We start from the raw sequence: 6,675 nt of genomic DNA, 5'->3' as shown, positions 1-6,675 counted from the left end.
AGAACCTTCCCTGGGAGGTCCCCTCACCACGTACAGGAATCCACGTCGAGGGGGATACAAAATGACTTGAATTAATTGGTTAGTTTGGCAAATGACCTTTACTTATAACAGGTGCAAGATGATTTATATGGGTTACCATGTTTTCAATCACTTTTAATACAGGTTGGAAATGTGAGCCCACTCAAAAGTGATCAGAAAAAAAAAGGATCTTGGCATAGTGCTGGATAAGTCATTCAAGCTACTGAGGCAGCATTCTGTTTCTAGTATCAAAGCTAATAAAATTTTAGAGGGTATTTATAGACATAATGGTTACAAATCAAAAAGGTAATTATCTTTTTATACAAAATAAATGGTTAGGTCTCACTAGTAATACTGTATACAGTTCTTTTCTCCCTATCTTAGAAAGAATCTTACAGGATTAGATTAAGATCATATTTTCTCTTGAAAAAAGAAGGGTAGGGAGTAAACTCAAAAAAGTTAATATGGAATGTTGGAATATTCCCAAGGAAAAAGAGGTATCTATACTTGAGTTTCCACCTAAGTCAGACAGAAAACAGCAAACAACCTGGACAAATTTCATATCAAGAACTTGTGATAAATGGAGTTTGACTGAAAGCTGACATGTATGAAGTGAACACTTTTTGGAATCAGGCTTTGAAAATAAACTACAATTTGATATGGGATTTGTATAAAAACTGGTGCTAAAGAAAGATGCAATGGCCAGTATGTATCAGAATTTCGAGGGAGATCCATCAAGTATGGCGAGCAGCAGCCAGGTTCATTCCAGTGGCACATCATGCTCTTGTTCACAGACCGATAACAGCTAGGAAAGTCGTGTCCAATCAGTTGTTCGAAAACAAGAGGCATACAGGGTAAGCTCAAGTTTTAGCAAATGTTATAAGCGCAATATAGAATTGTCAGTAATCATTCAGGTTTAATAAACACACCAGTAGATCTGCTAAAACAAAATATGGCATGTACAAACAACTGTCAGTTTTATTTATTTTTCATGTTTATAACACTTTTTTATGAAATTTCATTGGCAGTTTCAATATGCAACATAAAAAAATGCTAGATCTACAATACTGATTATCAAAATATGACCCCAGCTATGTTTGTTTTTCCAATCCTAAAGTATACTTAGTCATATGCATACAAATTGGAGCATGCGCAGAATACAGTATCGTGAGTCCATCAGCTGATAATAGATCTAAATCTAGATATAGATCCATCACTTGAAAAAACGAATATTGACTAGAATTTACTCAAAGATTTACTATATTATCACCCATGTGACTATACTGATGGCTGTAACTTTTCTGCCATTTTCATGACATTGTAGCATACAACTTTTGAAACAATTCTATACCAAGAAAGATCAGACAAACTGCCAGTTCTCGTCCATTTCAGCCGATACGTCAACATTAGACATGTTATTGTCTGCAAGCTCTGGTTCAAACATATATGGTGCAATTAACACATTATATCTATCTTCCTCTTCATCCGCTCTCGCCATGTTTTTACCTTGTATGGCATAGGTTTGCCTGCCCGGTTTACCGTGTGGCACTTCTGCTAGTTTTTCTTAAAGCTAGCCAACTGTGACCAAATATGGCTTGGAACCACATGAGCTTGATTGTTTCGTGACTTTTTTTAATTGTATTATTTTTAGTGCAATACGATATACACATTCAAGCACAAAAAATGCCCTACTGTCTGTGGTCTTTAAATAACTTATGAGCCTCTCAATTAGCAAATTTCACGAATAACCCAGCTCTACTGGTATTCTTGTTTATTGTTTATCCTCGGCTTAGCATGCTTGTGAATAGTTAAAAAAGGCAGCTAGTACAAAAGGAATACTGTTATTTGTGATGTTTAAACCCAATGTTACAGATTTATAATGACAATTTTCCTTCCATTTCAAAAATAAACTTAATTTAAAAGTATCTCTTCAGGATTAGGAATTTTACACTTAAAAATTGAAGGCTTTCTGTCATTGGGAATGGGGCTGATATTCAAAGATAAAATGCATGCAGTGGGAAAACAAAGTTCAGTAATGAAAACAAACATAGCAGTTAGGATAAAATAAAAGCTCAGGAAAAAAGATGCTTTTTATCCAAACCACCATCCCTGTCTTCATTACTAAATGATTGTTTTTAGGAAATATGTATATACTTAAACCAGGCTGTTCACACTGGAAAACAGTATCATGTCTAATGAGTTTCCAAATATACCATCTTGAACAACTTTAGTGGCACAGTGGTTTGTCAATATGAGCTCTTTTTTTTTACTTAGATATCTTAACATAAAACTTACTAATAAACCTTTTTGCTTGTAAAGTTAACCTTATAAACCAGTTTTCAAAATGTTTATATGAATAAAAAATTATTTTATAAAATGTATGCTAGTATTTAACTCAGTGAGATAATGTTGTAATTAGGCTATATATCTGATGTACAGTAATGGAGAGGATGAAACTTAATATTATAAAGTTCATTTTTCAAAAGAAATATTAATAAAAAATGTTTACAAACAAGTTCCATGTTATGTTACATTGAAACAAAAACAAAGATGGTTTTCCATTCCTCACAAGCACAAGTGTGGAATGCTTGTGTAATAATTGCTAGATGTATCTGATGTACAGTAAAGTATATATAATGTAACTTAATATATGTAAGTTCCATTTTAAAAATAAATCTCTATAAAACAAAAAGTTTACAAGTTTTATGATAAGTTATACTGGAGAGAGAAAATAAAGATGGATTTTACTTCCACAGAAGCACAAATGTGGAATGTTTTTTTATAATCATCAAAGTTTTAGTGTATTGATCTTCATTCCAAGTATTAATGTAACACATTTGGCAAGTAACTCTACAACTGGTGTGAATATTTATATTTTAATTCTTTATGTTTATGCATACATCTCAGGCATCAAAAAGCAAGTTTTAAAATATTCAATTTCTAACATCACTATTACCTATATGCTTTAATTAGTGATCATTATGGTCAGTATTAATAATTGTTGAATGTGATGACACATTTTTGCCAATTTAGTGCCAAGCTGGTGATTTATGCTAAATCCCAAAATTCAAGTGTAAAATTCTTTAAAATCCTAGTTAATTTCTACAATAGTTGTGTAGCCATCATCAATTCCCTTGTAGCACAGACAAAACTACACTTGTAACTTCAGAAACTTGCTTGGACTCATCAGTGACATGAATAGCCCTAGCAATATCAGTTGACCAATAAGCTTTCTCTACCTAGCTTTATCAAGTATAAGTAGCTGATTACAATGAAACAGTATTACAAAAAACTTAAAATCTCCAAATACAGTTTGTGCCACTTTTAAATAGCTGTAGCAGGCAGTAGTTGACAAATGGCTTTTAACAAAAATCTATCACACCAAAGCATTTCTAACTTTTTCTTTAACAAGTATAACTCCAAGCAAGCCAAGAAAAGAATCACATCTACAGAAGTGGTTATTAAGAAGTCTTGTAAAGACAACCATCATATTTATGTCAGATGGTTCAAAATATACATCCATAGTTGGAATTATAATGTATTTTTAGGCTACTTCTGCACAACATTCAAGTCAAAATATTCTTGATAAGATCATCTAGCAATGGCTTTTTCTTTTTGCATATCAGTTACTCTGATTCCGGAATCGGTTATTGTAACTAATTCAGTTACAGACATATATTACCTAAAGCCCAGCATTACCATATGAATGATTTTAAGAATTGTAAGAAATAATCAGTAACACATCACTTATAATAAATGACTTCTTAATATGACAATTTATTTAACACATGTCTGAGTCACACAGAACATCTTCATAAAGTTCTGTAAATGAAACAACCATACGATAATGTCCTCAATTATTTAATTCTTAAATCAAATGTTATCATAGTTTACCACATGAAAACACACCTGAGCTCCAGACATAGCTATAAAGATTTCAAAATTGTTCAAAATATTTTAAACATATAGAAAATTGATAAAAAATAAACATGTGGAGGAGAAAAGTAGAGATATACATCTCCACATTTACATAATTAAGTTGTACAGCTACTTGGCATGAATTTAATTACAGTATTACTTACTAACACTATGTTTTGTTTACAAACTCATATTGGCTATAACAGTAAAAATTAAATTTTACTTTGAAAGTTTAATATTTTCATATTTTACCATTTCATGGTTAAAGATGATTTTTAAATTGCTTTGTTTGAATTTATAAAATTCTTAAATTTGTTATTTACTTAGAATATTTATGCTGCTAAATCAAAACTAGTTGTGAATTTATGTACTATTTATACTATAGTTAGGCCCACTAACAGTAACTGAGTAACAGTTTGTAGGTGAGTCTACTAACGTTACTCGTAGGCCTAGCTGTTAGTATTGAGTAGGTTACTAGCAGCAACAGCTTACTTAAACAAAAGCAGACTTTAAATTTGCTAATACTTGGTTTGATTAGGCAGAGTAAATAACACTAACAATTACAAATACTGTATTGTTAATAATTCATTGTTTATAACGTTACTGTTACTAAGTGTTAGTACTGGTGTCACAGTTAGTAGCGAGTTTCTAACGCCGTTAGTAACGGTGTTAGTGTTGCGTATAAATTTTAATTCACTTGACTGTATTGATAGTTTTAAAATATTTCCTTACCAAACAATACAGTACGTTTAATTTTCCTCAGAATGATGCTAGAAGTTTCTAAACAATTAGAAAAAGTTCTTGATAATATAATATCAACGATTCTTTACAACTTTTCAATTCTTCATTTTGGACAATGAGAATGAAATAACAAGAGACGGCGCCGTCTATAACCAAAGTGCCATCTATACTAAACAAAATACTAGTTTATTGTCAAACTTGGTATACTATCTTGGTTCAACTGCATCTCAATGCTAACAGTACAGTTTATTTATCATATCTTAAAATTTTTCTATGATCGTATTATCCTGAAATCTAACACTTTACTAACAACATAAATCTTATATTTCTAAAATTTACATATTTCTTCAAATATCTGTTTGCCCTGTATTAATGTCAAAAATGTATATTATGTTTCCAAATACCAAGATGCTTTTAAGATTTAAACCGAATGCTGGGTCCTGGCATGGCCAGGTGGTTAGGGCTCTCGTATCGCAATCTGCGGTTTCAAATCCCCGTCCCACCAAACATGCTCGCCCTTTCAGCCGTGAGTGCGTTATATGTGACGGTTAATCCCACTATTCGTTAGTAAAAGAGTAGCCCAAGAGTTGGCGGTGGGTGGTGATGACTAGCTGCCTTCCCTCTAGTCTTTTACTACTACTAAATTGGGGACGGCTAACGCAGATAGCCCTCGTAAAGCTTTATGCGAGATTCATAACAAACCAAATGGAACGCTAGATCGATTTTTATAGGTAAGAGACCCATAGGAGGTCACATACATTTATGGGATCCAAAACCTAGTATGTCTCAAATTATTTATATAAATCAGATAAGCCACAATTTGTTAAGATTTGAATTTGTCAATTTGTTTATTTGTTGAACTTCACGTAAAGCTACTCGAGGGCAATCTGCGCAAGCTGTCTCCAATATAGAAGTGATAGATTACACGGAAGGAAGCTATTCAACATCGGCCACCGTCAATTTTTGGCCTATTCTTTTACTAACGAAAAATGGCTGGAAGATTAAAGTATGTTCGGTGACAGGATTCGAGTCCTCGACCCACAGTCGAGCGCCTTAATCATCAGGCCATGCTAGGCCAAGCTTATCAGTTTAGTGACCATTAACCCAATTGTAAATTGTTGGGCAAATTGGTTTAACGATTTTATCTCTTTATCCCTTTTTATTTATTTCTTATATATTTAAGAACACAATCTTAAGTTTTTTGATAATATGAAAACAATTTATTCCCTAATTTATGATTAAGCATGAACATCCCTAATTTAGAGCAGCTGACAAAACAAAGCAACAAGTAAGGACCACCTGCCGCTTATGCAGCTGCTCGATCTGACCCAGATAGCAGAATCAAGTATCACTTTACAATGCACTTGCACTTGAATGTGTGGAGCATATTCAGTGAGATACCACGGGTTTGAATCGTGGACATTCCGATACGCAACGTGCAGCCCATAACGCCAACCACTAGGCTTCATCTAGCCTACTTATGAAGTACTCAATATTTAAAATTGTATTTGCTAAAATTTTCAAGGTATTCTCTTGTGATATGTCACTTTTTTGACACGTAACTACAAAAAAGCTAGTAAGGTTGAATCAATAAAAAAGTCGTAAATACAACTTTCACTTGAAGTACATATTTATCAAACTAATTCAAAGAGTTAACAATGCATTAACTAAATTAAAAATCTTGATGCATTGAAACTATGGCCCACTGATAGAAATTTACCCATATCTCAATTTTACATCTTTTAACTTTACCCTTTTTCCTTAGTGAAATACAAACAAACCCAAACATACGACCAACGTAAACATACTTCTTTATTTGGGATGGAGCGTAATATTAAACATAGTAGAAATGTACCGTATTTTTCGGTTTATAAGACACACTTTTTTCCCAAAAAATTTAATGTCAAAATCTGCTTGCGTCCTACACACCGAAGGTATTGCTACGACAGCGGAAGTCACGTGACGCTGGTAACACGTCATGAGATTTTCAAGGATCTT

At 32.8% G+C, this 6,675-nt stretch overlaps 1 protein-coding gene across 5 annotated transcripts in view; it reads right to left on the bottom strand.

Moving 5' to 3' along the window:
- LOC106475421 (DNA topoisomerase 2-alpha-like) overlaps positions 1-4,813 on the bottom strand; it is a 114,630-nt gene extending 109,817 nt beyond the window's left edge. For all 5 annotated transcript variants that reach the window (XR_002609299.1, XM_013936108.2, XM_022380624.1 and 2 more), the window contains exon 1: positions 4,669-4,813. The gene's annotated coding sequence lies outside the window, so the exon portion shown is untranslated. The remainder of the gene's footprint in view (positions 1-4,668) is intronic.
- Between the last annotated feature and the right edge of the window lie 1,862 nt (positions 4,814-6,675).

This window comes from Limulus polyphemus, unplaced genomic scaffold, assembly GCF_000517525.1.
Source record: "Limulus polyphemus unplaced genomic scaffold, Limulus_polyphemus-2.1.2 Scaffold146, whole genome shotgun sequence".
NCBI classification, from domain to species: domain Eukaryota; kingdom Metazoa; phylum Arthropoda; class Merostomata; order Xiphosura; family Limulidae; genus Limulus; species Limulus polyphemus.
This window is presented reverse-complemented; position numbering and strand designations above follow the sequence as displayed.